Source organism: Podarcis pityusensis (assembly GCF_964106645.2).
Source record: "Podarcis pityusensis genome assembly, chromosome: 7".
NCBI classification, from domain to species: domain Eukaryota; kingdom Metazoa; phylum Chordata; class Lepidosauria; order Squamata; family Lacertidae; genus Podarcis; species Podarcis pityusensis.
In genome coordinates, this window is record NC_138031.1 from 6,086,085 (window position 1) to 6,104,886 (window position 18,802).

Sequence of the window (18,802 nt, forward strand, 5' to 3'; positions counted from 1 at the left end):
ATGTTTGCGGGTTGTGTAGCCGGCGAATTCTGGCCCGGGGCTGCTGCTGGGCCATCCCCTCCACACCCAGTCCAGGACCCGGGAGATGACCCTATCTTTCTTGGAATGGTGTGCAACTTCTTGTGCCTGAATGGGGCGGTCGGGAAGCAGCTCCAGGCTCATAACCTCTTGTGCAGGTGCTGGGTCAGGGCCTGTTTCCGGTAGTGGTAGCCTGCTGAGGGCGTCCGCATGGCCCATCGCCTTCCCAGGTCGGTGAATCAGTGCATACTGGTAGCTGGCAAGGAAAATTGACCACCTGAGGACGCGAGGAGACAGCACTTGGGGGGTCTGCTTTTCGGGGGCAAACAAGCCAAGCAACGGCTTGTGGTCAGTCACCACGGTGAAGGGCCGCCCGTACAAGAAATCATGGAATTTTTTTACTCCCTTTACGATTGCCAGACCCTCCTTGTCGATTTGCGAGTAGTTCCGCTCGGTTGTGTTGAGTGTCTGGGAAAAGTACGCCACCGGTACCTCTCTTCCATCCGGGAGTTGGTGCCCCAGGACAGCTCCAATGCCATAGGGTGAGGCGTCGCATGCTAGCACCACCGGCAGCCTCTCGTCGAAGTGTGCCAAGACCGAGTTTGAGACAAGCAAGTCCTTGACTGCCTGGAATGCGGCCTCCTGGCGCTGGCCCCACACCCAAGGGGCCCGCTTGTCCAGGAGTCTGTGTAGGGGCTCCGCTACCGCCGCCTTGTGGGGAAGGAAGGAATGGTAAAAGTTCAATAGTCCCAAGAAGGCCTGAAGTTCAGTCTTGCTCTTGGGCGCTGGGGCATCACAAATGGCCCGTACCTTGTCCCCAGTCGGGTGGACCCCTTCTGCGTCCACCATAAATCCCAGAAAGTCCACCTGAGGCACTCCTAGTAGACATTTTTCCCGCTTCACCTTGAGACCCGCCGTCTGGAAACGGTGCAGAACGGTGCGGAGGCGGTCCTCAAACTCCTCTGGTGTGGGGCCGGCAATCAACACATCATCGAAGAAGGGGGTGACGCCAGGAATCCCTTTAAGGAGAGAGTCCATTATATTCTGGAATATGCCTGGTGCCACGCTGACACCGAATTGCAGCCGCTTTACCCTGAACGCTCCTCTGTGCGTCACAATCGTCTGTGCCTCTGCTGTGGCCTCATCTACTGGCAGCTGTTGATATGCTTGGGCCAAGTCCAGCTTGCCAAAAATTTTCGACCCAGCCAGGGTGGCAAGGACATGGCTGACCACTGGCACTGGGTATGCGTGGGCCGTGAGGGCCTTGTTTATGGTACATTTGTAGTCTGCGCAGATGCGGACCGAACCATTAGGCTTGACGGGTGTGACGATTGGGGTTTCCCAGGGAGCATTAGGCACCGGCTCCAGCACTCCTTGCTCTACGAGTCGGTCCAATTCCTCGTCTATACGGGGTTTCAAGGCGAACGGGACCCGGCGGGCCTTGAGCCTGACTGGTCGTACTGCGGGGTCAAGCTGTAGCGCAATGGGGGGGCCCGTATACTGTCCCAATTTCCCATCGAAAACCCCTGGAAATTCCTTGCATATGGCGTCCACGTCCACTTGTAAGCTAGTGTGGTTCACCCCGGTGACAGCTAGCCCCAGTGGTCCAAACCATGCCAATCCCAGTAAGCTAATGTAGGGGCCCTTGACCACAAGCAAGTCCAGTTGCCGCGTCCGCCCTCGGTATTGCACCCTGAAGGTCCCCACCCCCATTGTGGGGACCTTACGTTTCTGGAAGTCCCGGAGGGTGAATGGGGCCGGCCTGAGTTTGGGACCCCCAGTGGGACACAGTTTCCTTAAGGTCCTTGCCGAGATTATGGATAGAGTTGAACCCGTGTCAAGCTCCATGCGGCATGGGGCCCCCTCTATCTGTACCTCTACATAAATTTTCTCTACGTTGGGGTGGGGCAACTGGTATACCTGGAAGTCCGTGAGCTCCGTCGAGTTGCCTTGGTGCGTTGGGCCCCGGGACCTGGGGCTCTTGGATTGGTCATCTGATGCCTGGTGTCGGGTGGGCCGAGCCCGACACACCCGGGCGATGTGTCCCGATTTTCTGCACTGCCTGCACTCTGCGTTGCGGAAACGGCAGGTCCTCCTCTCGTGACTCTCCCCGCAGCTTGCGCAGTTCCCTCCTTCTCGTCGAGGCAGCTGTGGTCTGTGCGCTGCTTGAGTGCGCTGCTGTACTCGGTGCACCTCCTCCCTGTCGGATCCTGAGTCGTCGGTGAGGTCTTCATGGTGGACCCTCGGTTGGGATGGCAGGCTCGGCCGTGCCTCTTGGGTCGACCTCTCGGCAGCTTCTGTTGCCAGGGCCTCCTCCAGAGCGACCTGCAACGTAAGGTCCTTCTTAGCGTAGAGGCGCCGTTGCAGCTTCTCATCCTTCAGGCCACCGACGAGGCGGTCACGAAGCATGTTCTCCAGCTCTGAGAAGTTGCAGAACCGGGCGGCTTGGCGGAGAGAGGTCACAAACCCAGTTATGGTTTCCCCAGGGGCTTGCCGCTTTGCGTAGAAGGCATTTCGACGAGCCACCACTGAGGGCTGCGGCGAAAAGTGCCCCTTCAGCTGTTCCATTATTGTTTTGTATGGAACAGTAGCGACGTCTTCAGGCGCAAGGAGAGCCCGGGCGATTTCAAACGTCTCCTCTCCGCAGACGCTGAAGAATATCGCCCTCTTCTTGGCGTCTTCTTCGTCGGTGACCCCTTTGGCTTCTAGGAGGAAGGTGAAACGGGAGGCGTACGCTTCCCAGTCTCCGGATGCTGGGTTGAATGGCGAGAAGCTGCTGTTGGCTGCCATTCTGAGTTCCTTGTGCCCCGGAGCTGAAGCCTGGATACACGGTGCGAGGCAGCGGTGCGGCAGTTGGCGGTGCTGCGGTGCTGTGTGTGGCAGTCAGCTCAGCGGGATCCCACCTTCGTCGCCAGTGAAATATACTCAGAGTCGCAAAGTGATTTCATGCTCTTTATTCAGCTCATAGTGGTGAGGAGGAATGAATAAATGTCCCCTCACAGTATCTGCTTTATATACATTATTTACACAATGGACTGCACATGATTGGCTAATTCTGGAATTCTACTGTAAGCCAATCAGGTTGTGGATTCACTTCTATCTGGAGCAGGATTGGGTGGTTCCTGCCAACCAATCATACTGCTGCATTGTTCTAGGACCAATCAGACTGCTGCATTCTGAATCCTATTGTTCTAGGACCAATCAGACTGCTGCCTTTTGGATCCTATTGTTCTAGGACCAATCAGACTGCTACAGTTTGGATCCTATTCAACTCAGTACATAACACTACCATTTTCCTATACCGCTGCAGTGCTAGATTTGATAGACACAGGGGGAAATTGTAAATAAGCTGATTCCCTGTGCGCAGGAGAGGTGGAAGATAGAGGCAGGAGGCTCTCTTTCTTGTGATCTTTATAATACATCTCCGCTTCCTATTCTGTTAGCATTTTCAATCTGGTGCTCCGGTGTACCAAATCACACAGCAACATCAAAGTGCCGTTTGCTTTCAAGCAGGAAGTGTATCTTGAATCATTTTTTAAGCTTTGTTCTCCTTGACTAATCGATTACTTTGAGCACTGCCAGGTCTTTTGTCTACGTGGGGGTTTGGCAGGGGGAGACAAGCAAACAATCTTTGCCGATGAAATACAGGAGTCTTGTAGGGCATCGCCCTAACAGGGGCCTTTCTGAGAGCGCAAGGCAAAGTCTGAAGAGGGGAAGCAGCTCCTGCCACCAGCCTGCAAGAGAAACACGTTCAATCGACTCTGCCGAACGTCAAGTTATGAAGTTGCATTAAAACGGGAAGACAGGGACTGGAGGGAGAGATCTCCTCTCATCCAAAAGAAGAGAACTTTGAGTTGCCCCATTGAACTGGTTGACAGTAGGTCCAAGATGGTGACCACTAGTAGATTCAAGGGGACACCATGAATTTTGGGATCTGCAATTCATCTCCATAAAACACGGTGCTGGAGGAGACTCTTGAGAGTCCCATGGACTGCAAGAAGATCAGACTTATCCATTCTGAAGGAAATCAGCCCTGAGTGCTCACTGGAAGGACAGATCCCAAAGCTGAGGCTCCAAGACTTTGGCCACCTCGTGAGAAGAGAAGACTCCCTGGAAAAGACCCTGAGGTTGGGAAAGATGGAGGGCACAAGGAGAAGGGGACGGCAGAGGAAGAGATGGTTGGACAGTGTTCTCGAAGCTACCAGCATGAGTTTGACCAAACAGAGGGAGGCAGTGGAAGACAGGAGTGCCTGGCGTGCTCTGGTGCATGGGGTCACGAAGAGTTGGACATGGCTAAACAACAACAACAACAACAAAACATGGTCATGATGGCCACTAGCTTAGGTTGCTTCTAGAAAGGACGAGCGGGGCCCTGCAACAAAACATTGCAGTGCCAAGTGTTTCTCTTCAGAGTTCCAGCTACTCCTTTCAATTTCACTTTCCTGGTTTTCAATTTCTCTCCTCCCACCCTTCCACACACGCTTGTCAATCACCATCCTGTGCCCACCCAACATGCTGAATTCACATGGTTTAACCACACTCCCAAAGACGCACTTCACCCAGTTGAGAGACTAGGGTATGTTTAGCCTAGAAAAGAGGAGCTATGCTAGCTGTTATGCATTCAGCAGTCTGTGTTTGCCTGATCTTGAGTGTGGACTGAGGATTCTGAGCCTTTGTGTTCTGATTCGATACATGATATCCAATCACAGAACATTTCAGGATTTGGGCCTCTGCCATTGGCCCTTAAACGCTGAGTTACGATTCACAGCTTGGAAGTTTAGACAGCCAGTCACGTTGGGAGTGGGAGTGGCCCAGGCCTTCAGAAATGTATATAAGCAGTTGCTTTGCCCCTGTTGCCCAGTTCTGGTAGTTCAGCAAGGTTCTTGCTGTTATCACTGTATCTTGCTTCGTGGGAACCCACCCACACTTCAAGAGCCATCTTCAAATATCTAAAGAGATGTCACATGGAAGATGGAGCAAATTCATTTTCTCTTGCTCCAGAGGGTAGGACCCAAACCAATGACTTCAAGTTACAAGGAAGGAGATTCCAACTAAACATCAGGAAGAACTTTCTGAAGGTAAGAGCTGTCCAACAGTGAAATGGACTCCCTTGGAAGTTGGTGGACCCCCTCCTCCCTTGGAGGTTTTTAAGCAGAAGTTGGAAGGCCATCTGTCATGGATGCCTTGGTTGAGATTCCTGCATTGCAGGGGGTTGGACTCTACAATTCTACAATTGCAACTCTACAATTCTATGGTTCTATCTCAAGGGAGCTCTGGAGAGACCTTCGCCTAAACCCCTGAAGAGCTGCTGTCAGTCATTGTAGACAATACTGAGCTGATGGAATGATTGTATTCCACTATGAGGCAGGTCTCTGGAGGCGCTGGGGAAAGAATTCTGCATTGGCCTGGAAATACACAACTATTCCTCCAGTGGTAGAAGAAGAAGAAGAAGATGAAGAGTTTGGATTTGATATCCCGCTTTATCACTACTCGAAGGAGTCTCAAAGCGGCTAACGTTCTCCTTTCCCTTCCTCCCCCACAACAAACACTCTGTGAGGTGAGTGGGGCTGAGAGACTTCAGAGAAGTGTGACTAGCCCAAGGTCACCCAGCAGCTGCATGTGGAGGAGCGTAGACACGAACCCAGTTCACCAGATTACAAGTCTACCGCTCTTAACCACTACACCACACTGGCTCTCTCCAGCACCACATTCTCCTGGCTTTTGATGCTCTCTCCATGGGCCTCCCCTCTTGACCCCAAAGATATACCCTTCTCTGCTCCTGATATCCACCCGATTGGTTTTACCAAGCTGGGGCCGAACGTGTATGTTTCTTTTCTCCTAAAGGTATATATTTAGGTTGCTTTGCTAAGCCAAACGATTCATTTCCTTCACTGCTGGGTCTAAATCTGAGTGCCATTTCCAGATTTTCTTATTCCTTTGTCTGCCCAAGCTCCATCCATCGCTTCAAGTTGCTTTTCTAGGATGTTTCGCACCAGGCTGCAAAGGAGATGTGATGTGTAATAAATGGCTTTTGACCTCAGCTGGCCCCGAGAGGGCAGACTTCTGATGCAGAGAAGAAAGGTCCCCAAGATGTCTTAAGAAGCCAAAAGAATAAGCACAGGCTCAAAGGAAGCCTCTGAAAGCGATTCCATCCCACGACTGCTGGGCGCTACTTAACCACCAGAGTCGCAATTGCCTGCCGCCAATCTTATAGCAAGCAGCCATGTGAGCCACAAGGAAAACACAGAAAGGCTCTAGCAGAAGAAACCAGGAGAAGCTTTCTCAGAGGGCAAGAGACGATCGAGAGCATGGGAGATCTCCAATCATATCTCCTGCGGTTGTTTAAAAATGGGAATGCAGCCGTTTGTGTGTGCATCTTCAGATCGGGGCTAAAATAGCAGAGGAGGGGTTTTTTTGTCCACACACTTGGGTCCCATAGAATCATAGCATTGGAAGGGATCCCAAAGGCCATCTAGTCCAACCCCCTGCGATGCAGAAAGCACCACTAAAGAATATTTTTAAAAATGGGAATGCAGTTATCCAGGGCCAAAATGCCAGGGCAGGGGATTTAAACCCTTGAGCCACACACTTGCCTGATCGAACCCACCCACCTTCAGAGCTGCCATTTTCTCCATAGGGTAAACAATGAACTGTTCTCCATATGACATCTGGTCCTACCCCCACCCCCACCCCACCCCCGCTATGGGGAAACGAAGCAGCTCGGGGAGCAGTGAAAGTGCTTCAGAAAAAAGGAAATAGACCCTCTGGACGAAGAATTAAAACAAACTCCCTCTGAGCACGCCTCAATCTGGATTAGAATTTCAAGAAAGGAGATTCAGACTAAACATTAGGAATAAGATTGTGGTGACAAGAGCTGTTCATTGTATTTTAATATTCTGCCGGAAGCCGCTGAGAGTGGCCAAGTATTATTATTAATAATAATAAATAAATAAATAAATAAATAAATAAATAAATTATTTATAGGAATAACCTATATATGGGATTGAGAGTGGGGAGGGGAAAAAACCAATTTAAAATACAGGTTAAAATGCAATTTAAAATGCAGCCTCATTTTAAAAGTAGCCGATAAATCAAGACCATAAGGGGAGGGAAACATAAGGGTCAGACTGAGACCAAACCAAAGGCCAGGTGGAATTATTATTATTATTATTATTATTATTATTATTATTATTATTATTAAACAGTGGAACAGTCTCCCTCCGGAGGTTGTGGACTCTCCTTCACTGGAGGTTTTGAAGCAGAAGTTGGATGGCCATCTGTCATGGATGCTTTAGCTGAGATTCCTGCATTGCAGGGGGTTGGACTAGATGTCCTTTGGGATCCATCCCAATTCTGTAATTCTATGATGCCAATTAGCGGGAGAGAGCTGCTGTCCTCATTTCCTTGTTGTAGACTTCCCAGGAAGCAAGATGCTGCACTCTGCTTCCATTACGCTCTTGTACCCATTAACGGCAGCAGAAGATTGACATCCGTGTGACATCCCACATGTTGCTGTCATTGTGCAAATTGTCAGGGTTTTCAGCGGACCTTAATAACATCTTATTCCCCAACCCCATTACCTTACAGCTTTTTGTCCCAGTCCTACAAAAGTGAACAACTTCTCCACCTTTTCCTGTGCTTGAATCCATCACATTTGTCAAAAAAGTAGGGAGGTTTGTCCCTGTTTGTCTTGCTGTTACGGCGACCGGTTCCAAGATGTTTTCAGATGAATAAAGCTTGTCATTTTTAAAGTAACAGATGTGACAAAGCTGGACCTATTCCAGATAAGCACGGGCAGAATGGAGGGGGCAAAGAGCATGCTGGCGTTACGAGGTCCCAGCCTGACAGTGACAGTCACAAGTGACAGCCGTCCTCTGAGAACAGTCTTAAGGTCGGACGAAGGAGAGACTCTTGCCACCTGCTCTTTCCCTCCCTCCCCGGAAAATTGGCTTTCACCTGACAGTGCATTCAGTAAATAATACATTCCATTTCCTGGCTAAACTAGATATAAAAAGGTAAAGGGACCCCTGAACATTAGGTCCAGTCGTGACCGACTCTGGGGTTGCGGCGCTCATCTCACTTTATTGGCCGAGGGAGTCGGCGTACAGCTTCCGGGTCATGTGGCCAGCATGACTAAGCCGCTTCCGGCGAACCAGAGCAGTGCACGGAAATGCCATTTACCTTCCTGCCGGAGCATTACCTATTTATCTACTTGCACTTTTTGATGTGCTTTCGAACTGCTAGGTTGGCAGGAGCAGGGACTGAGCAACGGGAGCTCACCCCGTCGTGGGGATTTGAACTGCCGACCTTCTGATCGGCAAGTCCTAAGCTCTGTGGTTTAACCCACAGCGCCACCCGCATCCCTCCCCTGTCTAGATATACTAGATATACTTTTGTCCAAACCCAAAACACATTGCTGTGTGTTCAACAGCGAGGAAGTGGCAAGTTAACTTAAGTGCTCCTTGGTCTAAAATAAATCATGGGTAGGCAAACTAAGGGCCAGGGGCCAGATCTGGCCCAATCGCCTTCTCAGTCCGGCCCACGGATGGTCTGGGAATCTTACATGAGTAGAATGTGGGCTTTTATTTAAAATGCATCTCTGGGTTATTTGTGGGGCATAGGAATTCATTCACATATTTTTTTTTCCAAAATATAGTCTGGCCCCCCACACGTTCTGAGGGACAGTGGACCGGCCCCCTGCTGGAAAAGTTTGCTGACCCCTGGTCTAAATGGAATGGAGTTGGCAGCGGGGGGACGCAACACAATTCACGTAAAAGTAACATTAACCACTTCAGTCAGGTCCAGCCGTCATCCAAACGATGGAACTCCCCCAGGAAGCAGTGATGGTCACCAACTTGATGGCTTCAGAGAAGACAGGTTCGTGGAGGAGAGGGCTGTCGGTGGCTACTAGTCACAATGGCTATGTTCTGCCTCCATAGTTGGAGGCAGCAATGCTTCTGAATACCAGTTGCTGGAAACTGCAGGAGGGAAGAGGGCTCTGGTGCTGATGTTCTGCTCCCTGGTTTCTCACATAGATATCTGGTTGGCCACAGTGAGGACATGGTGGCCTGATCCAGCAGGCTATTCTTATGTCAATAATGCTAGAAAAATGCAACCTGTGCTGCTGACAGAAGTAGTACGACTCATGCAATACATTGGTGATTAATATACACACAATAATAATTATACTTTCTTTATCAATCTTCTGAGAGAAATACAAAACCTTATGCAAAGCCACAGAGACTTGCGAACTACCCAACCTAAGATGAACTTACAATGTCTGGTTTCAATGGATTTTTCAAATGCTTAACTCCGTCTTTTGTTTTCTTTTCTTTATCTTTTTAGGTAAGTTCATGAAGATACTAACAAAAGGTGAGTTCGGTGTTGTTCACAATACCCAGAGATGCTAGTGAAGTTGTAGATGGATGTTAATGAAGTTCTAGAAAGGGTGCCGGTGTTTTGAACCTATTTGGCTAAGCAAATCAGTCTCTTAAGCTTAAAATTGAATATCAATATACGTATCAAGGCTTTGAGGTTACACCACTGAAGAAGCCCGGAAAACTACCTTGGGAGTGTGCTACCTGCAAGCCCCAGTAAAAGGGCCCCATTGGGGGTGAACAGCGGCCTCTTGATTACTTGGACTGCCAGGGCGAAATATATATTAAAAATAATAATAAATGTCCAGTAGCACCTTAGAGACCAACTAAGTTTCTTCTTGGTATAAGCTTTCGTGTGCATGCACCCTTCTTCAGATACCAAATACCACATGTTTGATCCAAGCATAGCCATGCTTAGAGTGGGTCATCGCCGAGTCTGAACCCAAGCAGAGATTTTACTTGCAATTCCAGCCCATTTTTGGGAACATTGTGTGGCAAGGCATCACCCCTGTTCTTTGGTCCTCCCCAATACCAAGAACAAGTTATGTGACAGCCAATATTTGGGCGAAACCAGGCCACATCTTTATTGACAACAGGTGTAAGAGGTTTTGCATAAGCATTGTGTAGGCCCCACTCCTTATGGCCCACCGGCCAAAAGAACTTGTGTTTTCTGGTCAACCGAAAATGAGGGAGTCCCTAACCTACATCAAGAGGTAACTCCCCCACTGGTGTTAGGATACTGTCAGCGGCTCCCAGATGGTTACCCAGGAAAATATAAAGACAAGGGAAAGTGTTTGACTTTGTGACTCCTTGCTTCTTGATCCTCAGACCCCTGACTTCCTGACTCCTTGCTTCTTGATCCTCAGACCCCTGACTTCGTGACTCCTTGCTTCTTGATCCTCGGACCCCTGACTTTGTGACTCCTTGCTTCCTGACCCTCGGACCCTTGGCTTCTTGACTCCTGGCTCTCTGACCCTTGAACTCTTGGCTTCCTGACTCCTGGCTTCTGGACTCCCATTCCTGCTCCCACCCCGCCATCTTGCCCCCGGGCCCAACGTCCCCAGCCGGGACTTTGCTCGCCCGTGAACCGGACCGTGACACCCACTGTCTTTGAGCTCTTTGCTCTCCTACTTTTAAGGCTCACCGGGTTCTGGGAGATGGAGGATCTGGAATGCTTTCTAATGACAACGTGTCAACCCGGTATTGCTCTGGCTCTCCCATGATTTCCCAGCTTTCCCCCTCATCTGCCTCTGAGCTGAGACCTCCCTCAAACCCCTGTTGTAAATCTATACCCTCTTCCTCCTCCCTGGCAGGGTCAGGATGGGGAGGCGGTCTCCACCATTCCTCCTCTGCCCAGTCACTGATAACTGGATTGCAACTGGGGAGTGCTGTAGCCCCTCGCCCTTACCTGGGCATCCAGACAGAAGCATGGTTCCCCTGGTTTCCTTTAATGGGATGCCCCATTTCAGAGGAGCCAGGCAGAGTTTACAACCAACCAAGACTACGCCTATTCCCTCCGACCAATACTACACCTATCCAACGCACAGTACTCTGTTTCCCATGGTGACCAGTGAGATGCCTACATGAAGACTACAGGTGCAACACAGCAACAGGTAGAAAGGAATGCTGCCATTAGAACATAAGAAGAGTCTGCTAGATCAGGTCAGTGGTCCATCTACTCCAGCATCCTGGGCTCACAGTGGCCAGCCAAATTCCGCTGTGGAAAACTGCCAAGCAGAGGTTAAGCACGAGAACATCCCCTTCTGTAGCTTCCAGCAACTGGCATTCAGAAACATCTGCCCCTGATTCTTTTGTTGTTGTTGTTGTTGTTGTTGTTGTTGTTGTTTAGTCGTTTAGTCATGTCCGACTCTTCGTGAGCCCATGGACCAGAGCACGCCAGGCACTCCTGTCTTCCACTGCGTCTCACAGTTTGGTCAAACTCATGTTGGTTGCTTCGAGAACACTGTCCCACCATCTCGTCCTCTGTCATCCCCTTCTCCTTGTGCCCTCCATCTTTCCCAACATCAGGGTCTTTTCCAGGGAGTCTTCTCTTCTCATGAGGTGGCCAAAGTCTTGGAGCCTCAGCTTCACGATCTGTCCTTCCAATGAGCACTCAGGGCTGATTTCCTTCAGAATGGATCAGTTGGATCTTCTTGCAGTCCTTGGGACTCTCAAGAGCCTCCTCCAGCACCAGAATTCAAAAGCATCAGTTCTTCGGCATTCAGCCTTCTTTATGGTCCAGCTCTCACTTGCATACATCACAACTGGGAAAACCATAGCTTTAACTATACGGACCTTTGTTGGCAGCAAACAGCCATCAGACGACCTTACCCTCCAAAAACTGGTTGAATTCTATTTCAAAGCCCTCTAAATAAAGGAAATAAGTGAGGTCCTCTGCACACGTACGCATACTTTAGGGACTTCACCTTGTTTTTAATTTCTCCATCCTTTCCTATTACTGAAGCATGAGAAATGGTATGAATCATAGACCTGTAGCAACACCTACTGGGAAAGAAATGGAAGTTCAGAGCAGAGCCGCCGCTACTGCAAGGAAGAGGGAGTTTTCCTGTAATCCCAATTTAATGACTGTGTCATTGCTCAGAATAGGCAATTCCTGGCTTTGCAGTTGTGTGCAGGAATAATGTAGGGAGGTGGTGAGAGAGAAAGAGAGGTGTATGAAGCTGAGGGGACATTTTAACATTCCAGTAAGAAGGAAGAACGGGAAGCAAGTGAAATTCAGTGTCCAGATCAAATGAAATAATAGTCCCACTCTCAACTCTAGAATGCTTTGATTCTATGATTCACTCTGTTCTGCCTTGGTCAGACCACAGCTGGAGTCCTGTGTCCAGTTCTGGACACCACCATTTAAGAAGGATATTGGCAAGCTGGAACGTGTGCAGAGGGGGGCAACCAAAATGATCAAGGTTCTGGAAGCCAAGCCTTATGAGGAACAGTTGAGGGAGTCTTGAAAAGAGGAGTCTGAGAGGAGCAATGATTGTTGTTGTTGTTTAGTCGTTTAGTCGTGTCCGACTCTTCGTGACCCCATGGAACAGAGCACGCCAGGCACTCCTGTCTTCCACTGCCTCCCACAGTTTGGTCAAACTCATGCTGGTAGCTTCGAGAACACTGTCCAACCATCTCGTCCTCTGTCGTCCCTTTCTCCTTGTGCCCTCCATCTTTCCCAACATCAGGGTCTTTTCCAGGGAGTCTTCTCTTCTCATGAGGTGGCCAAAGTATTGGAGTCTCAGCTTCAGGATCCGTCCTTCCAGTGAGCACTCTGGGCTGATTTCCTTCAGAATGGATCTGTTTGATCTTCTTGCAGTCCATTGGACTCTCAAGAGTCTCCTCCAGCACCATAATTCAAAAGCATCAATTCTTCGGCGATCACCCTTCTTTATGGTCCAGCTCTCACTTCCATACATCACTACAGGGAAAACCATAGCTTGAACTATACGGACCTTTGTTGGCAAGGTGATGTCTCTGCTTTTTAAGATGCTGTCTAGGTTTGTCATTGCTTTTCTCCCAAGAAGCAGGCATCTTTTAATTTCGTGACTGCTGTCACCATCTGCAGTGATCATGGAGCCCAAGAAAGTAAAATCTCTCACAATGATAGCCATCTTCAAATATCTGAAGGGCTGTCCCATGGAAGAGGGAGCAAGCTTGTTTTCTGGTGCTCCGGAAGAGTTGTTTGACAATGGAATGGGCTGCCTTGGAAGATTGCGGGCTATCCTTCATTGGAGCTTTTTTTAACAAGAGGTTGGGCGGCCATATGTCAGGGATTCCTTTCGATAGATAAATAAACAACATACACACCCCATTTGCACAAACGTTAACGATTGCAGAATTCTGCATTCTCTGCCCTAATTTTACCTCTACAGACCGTGGCAGCTTACATACAGAGGAGATTCCTGCATTGCAGTGGGTTGGACTAGATGACCCATGGAGCCCCGTGGTTCTACAAGCCTTGCTTCTCCACAGTGCCTCCCTGGTAGTGGCAGGAAGGGAAACTGCAATCGCTCAGCCCGGAATGCATCTGGTAACCTGGAGGATGCCACGAGGCTCGGCTGGCCTTACTGAAGAACTGTTTAGTGTGGGTGACTTCCCTGTGCAAGAAGTTGCTAAGCAGTCCTGCTCCCTTGACAACCAGACCATCTTAGACCTTGCTGCTGGCAAGTCGGCCGAACAGGCGCGAGTGGATGGCGACAGTTCTGCACGCCAAGGCCTGGAAGCCTGTGCCAAGGCTATCTTGGGAAGAGGGCAGTCCAGATCTTCCCTCCTGCTATGCCAGACCCTGCACTGACTCTGGAGACCCCAAAAGCTACTGAATATGCATGATGGATTTGAGGCAGCCTCAGATCCTGGGAACTGTTCTTCAGTTACAAAGAGTCAAGAGATGAGATTCCCTTTGACACTGGGGACCTGGCAGCTATATTTATGGCTGAGAACTGGGTGTTGGGTGGTGGCTTGGAAGGGCTTTTTTTAAAAAATCCTGTCTCACAGCAGGACTCAGCTCTTGTTTATTTTACTAAATTCATCATTTATCCTACAGGCATGTCGAGGATACGGCTCAAACCTTCCCTCTTGCTTGTGGCATATGATAATCTGCAAGATGACAAACTGTCTTCTTCTGTTACGGTTAATGTGAAGGAATCATGGAGAGTCAGATCCTTCTCAAATGATCCAGCCAGAATGATATCATTCCCATCCCTCTTCTCTTGCCGGCTTGCATGGAAGGAGAGGCTGGGGTGGGCTAGGGGCTACTGCCGCTCAAAGCTGTAGCAGCCGTCTGCACCAAGGCCCCTGTTTCTGTTCAGAGCTGGGGATATTGTATGTGAGTATAATGTACAGTAGTGGGACGCGGGTGGCGCTGTGGGTAAAACCTCAACGCCTAGGACTTGCCGATCTCATGGTCGGCGGTTCGAATCCCCGTGGCGGGGTGCGCTCCCGTCGTTCGGTCCCAGAGCCTGCCAACCTAGCAGTTCGAAAGCACCCCCGGGTGCAAGTAGATAAATAGGGACTGCTTACCAGCGGGAAGGTAAACGGCGTTCCGTGTGCTGCGCTGGCTCGCCAGATGCAGCTTGTCACGCTGGCCACGTGACCCGGAAGTGTCTGCAGACAGCGCTGGCTCCTGGCCTATAGAGTGAGATGAGCGCACAACCCTAGAGTCTGGCAAGACTGGCCTGTACGGGCAGGGGTACCTTTACCTTTTTTATAATGTACAGTATAAGCACTGACAACTGGGAAACTCTGGCCTGCTAGCATTCCAGTTGGAGAACAGCCTTCACCAAAGGTGTCATGGGCTTTGAAGACACTCGAATTCGGGACGCAAGGGAGTGACGTGCTAAGAGGAAGGCACGCTTGGCAAACCCTCACCGTGATCAACTCCCGCCCGGAAACCAGTGTCCCCACTGTGGAAGGACGTGTGGATCCAGAACTGGCCTCCACAGTCACTTACGGACTCATTTTTAAAACCATGTTTCTGGAAGATGATCTTACTCGGCTACGAGGGATCGCCAAAGAAGAAGAAGATTGTATGTGAGAATGAACATTTTATATAATTGTTCTGCCTGGATCGAGCTGCCAGATTTTATTGGTTGAACCTGTTGGCACCTCATGAGCCACCAGCACCTCATGTCTCCTGAGACAGAGCTATGCTAGGACCTTGGAAGTGTGGGGGAAGAATACAATCCCATTTTCCTTCATTTTGCAGGCTCAAATGCCTTTCCACAAGCCAGCATCAGTGAGCAGTCCAAATTGGCTCCGGACTTGAATTGTGGTTGACCGTGATGGAAAGCCACTAAGTAATGGCTCCACCACTTCTTCGTGGAAACCGAGTGCTTCTTTCTGGCAGTGGGGTGATGCCTTCCACACCAGAGAATTATGGGATGTGTTCACAGAGCTCATCGCAGAACCTGTATTCTGTAATCTAAGAGTAAAGCTGTGGAACAGCTCCTACAGAAGGAGTTAAATGCTGTTTATGCTAGTTTTTGTGGATTTTTGTGACAGTCTTTATTTTCCTCCTTGATTTCTCCCCCCCCCCCCCACACACACATTTATAGAATCAGAATTGTAGGGTCATAAAGTTAAAGGGACCCCTGACCATTAGGTCCAGTCGTGACCAACTCTGGGGTTGCAGAGCTCATCTCGCTTTATTGGTCAAGGGAGCCGGCATACAGCTTCCGGGTCATGTGGCCAGCATGACTAAGCTGCCTTGTTGAACCTGAGCAGTGCACAGAAACGCTGTTTACCTTCCCGCCAGAGCGGTACCTGTTTTTCTACTTGCACTTTGACGTGCTTTTGAACTGCTAGGTTGACAGGAGCAGGAACCGAGCAACAGGAGCTCACCCCATTGTGGGGATTCGAACCGCCAACCTTCCGATCGGCAAGCCCTAGGTTCTGTGCGTAGGGTCATAAGTGACCCCAATGGCCATAGAGCCCACCCCTCTGCAATGCAGGAATCACAACAAAAGCTTCCATGACAGATGGCCATCCAGCCTCTGTTCCAAAAACTCCAAGAAAGGAGTGCCTGAATGTTGGAGAAAGTGGAAATATTGATACCACTCTCTTTCTTGGGAATGTTTGCAATTTCATCAGTCGCTTATGACGTAAGGAGTCGCTACATGACTTACAAAACTTTAAGAGGATAAAACGTGGCATTTTAAAAATTGCTCAAAACTACTTTAGCTGGCATTAAAAGCCATTCTGTTAAAGAGGAATGAGATTATTGAAAACTCAAGATGCCGCATTGGAAAAGTTGTAGATTTAGTCATCGTTAAGCGGGGGTTTAGAAACACACGTTGTGAAACGCGAGGAGTTAAGGAAGAGAATTTCCCCAGATTCATTTTGGCTATAAAAAGGGAAGACAAGATTTAAATAAATGAATCAAAGCCCAGCAAAATGCAAAAATAAATGATTTGCGCCAGGCCCAATGTGGATAAAAGTTAAAGCCTGGGATGGGATGTGTAATAATAATAATATAATAATAATTTATTATTTATACCCCACCCATCTGGGCGGCTTCCAAAAAAATATTAAAATACTGTAATACATCAAACATTAAAAGCTTCCCTAAACAGGGCTGCCTTCAGGTGTCTTCTAAAAGTCTGGTAGTTGTTGTTCTCTTTGACATCTGGTGGGAGGGCGTTCCACAGGGCTGGTGCCACTGCCGAGAAGGCCCTCTGCCTGGTTTCCTGTAACTTGGCTTCTCGCAGGGAGGGAACTGCCAGAAGGCCCTCGGCGCTGGACCTCAGTGTACAGGTAGAACGATGGGGGTGGAGACGCTCCTTCAGATATACTGGACCGAGGCCATTTAGGGCTTTAAAGGTCAGCACCAACACTTTGAATTGTGCTTGGAAACATACTGGGAGCCAGTGTAGGCCTTTCAAGACTGGTGTTATATGGTCTTGGCAGCCACAGGGCAAGTAAAAGGTAAAGGTAAAGGTACCCCTGCCCATATGGGCCAGTCGTGTCCGACTCTAGGGTTGTGCGCTCATCTCACTTAAGAGGCCGGGAGCCAGCACTGTCCGAAGACACTTCCGGGTCACGTGGCCAGCGTGACGAAGCTGCTCTGGCGAGCCAGCACCAGCGCAGCACACGGAAACGCCATTTACCTTCCCGCTATAAAGCGGTACCTATTTATCTACTTGCACTTAGGGGTGCTTTCGAACTGCCAAGTAGGCAGGAGCTTGGACCGAAAGACCGGAGCTCACCCCGCCACGGGGATTCGAACCGCCGACCATACGATCGGCAAGTCCTAGGCACTGAGGTTTTACCCACAGCGCCACCCGCGTCCCGCCACAGGGCAAGAGGTTCATATAAAAGTTAAAGCCTGAGATGGGATGTGTAGGGTCTGAGTTCTTGCTTTTGCTAGTTTTGACTGGCATTAGCAAGTCCAGGGGTGCAATACTTGCTTTTTGCCAACATTTCGTAAAAGCAGAGGAAACGGCAGAGCTAACAAACCAGCCTGGCCAGAAGCGTGCGAGAGACTTAAAGAGAAAATAGAGAGATGTGGGCTTGGATATGCAGTATCTCCGGTAAATAATGAATATGTTTTTCCACACACGAGGAAGCAAACAGATGAGTGACAGTCCTGGGATGATGAAAGGAAAGTTTGTTGTGCTGCCTTTCAAAAGGAAGTGTGAGTTCAGATGGTGCAACATGACTCTGCCTTCCCAGAACAAGAGTGGTGTGACAGACAGGGCCCGATCCTGCCTTGCCATCAGGCCTGTTCTCCCAGCTCCGTCTCCCTTTTGATGTCACTGTGATTTTCTTGGGAGGGAGGGGTGCTGAAATATACTCGGAGTGGAGAGTGGATTTCATGCTCTTTATTCAGCTCATAGTGGTGAGGAAGAAAGGAAGTTCCCCCAGAATGTCTGCTTTATATACATTATTTACACAATGGGCCCCACATGATTGGCTAATTCTGGGATTCTTCTGTAGGCCAATCAGGTTGCGGATTCACTTCTACCTGGAGCTGGATTGGGTGGCTCCTGTGGACCAATCAGACTGCTGCATTCTGAATCCTATTGTTCTAGGACCAATCAGACTGCTGCATTCTGAATCCTATTGTTCTAGGACCAATCAGACTGCTGCCTTTTGGATCCTATTCAACTCAGTACATAACAGTTGCTCTGCAAACTCCTCCACGGCTCCTGTTTATTTGTCAATATTTTCCTCGTGGTTAAGCTTACTGGCCACTAGCCATGATGGTATATACCTTCCAACATTCCATAGATGAAAACAAGGACATTCTGTTCAATACCAGGAAGCTTCCCTCATGCTTGCTCTCCTCACAAACATCGACATCGTGCACACATCGACCTCGGTCACCTTGAGCCAATTGCCACCTCTTCACTGAACTGACCTCGCAGTAAAGAAAAAAGGAGCAAAGGAAGGAATTGTGGGCTGTGGAGGTAACGCTCCGCTTGTGCTGAGGCAAACCTCGCACCAGGCATGCAACAGTGGGCCAAGGAGTGTCGTGCCCACGCTCCCTAAACTTTTGCCTCTTGGCTAGAAGACAGGGTTTTCCCCCTGACAGTTTGTCCTCTCACAGATTTGGTTACTAGACATAACGCTTGGCTGGAGCATGACAGGGGACGCAGATGTAATCAAGTACAGTGGTACCTCAGGTTAAGGACTTAATTCATTCTGGATGTCCGTACTTAACCTGAAACTGTTCTTAACCTGAGGTACCACTTTAGCTAATGGGGCCTCCTGCTGCCGCTGCACAATTTCTGTGACCATTAAACAGGTAACCTGGCAGACAGGAGGTAAACAAAGCACTCAGATTTCTGCTGTAGACCACCCCTTCTGTGATGTATGTATGATGTTTCTGGGGGTGGTCTTGATCTACAGGGTGGCAATTTCAAAAGTCTATATAAGGGCTTGCACACCATTGTTCTGGGTTC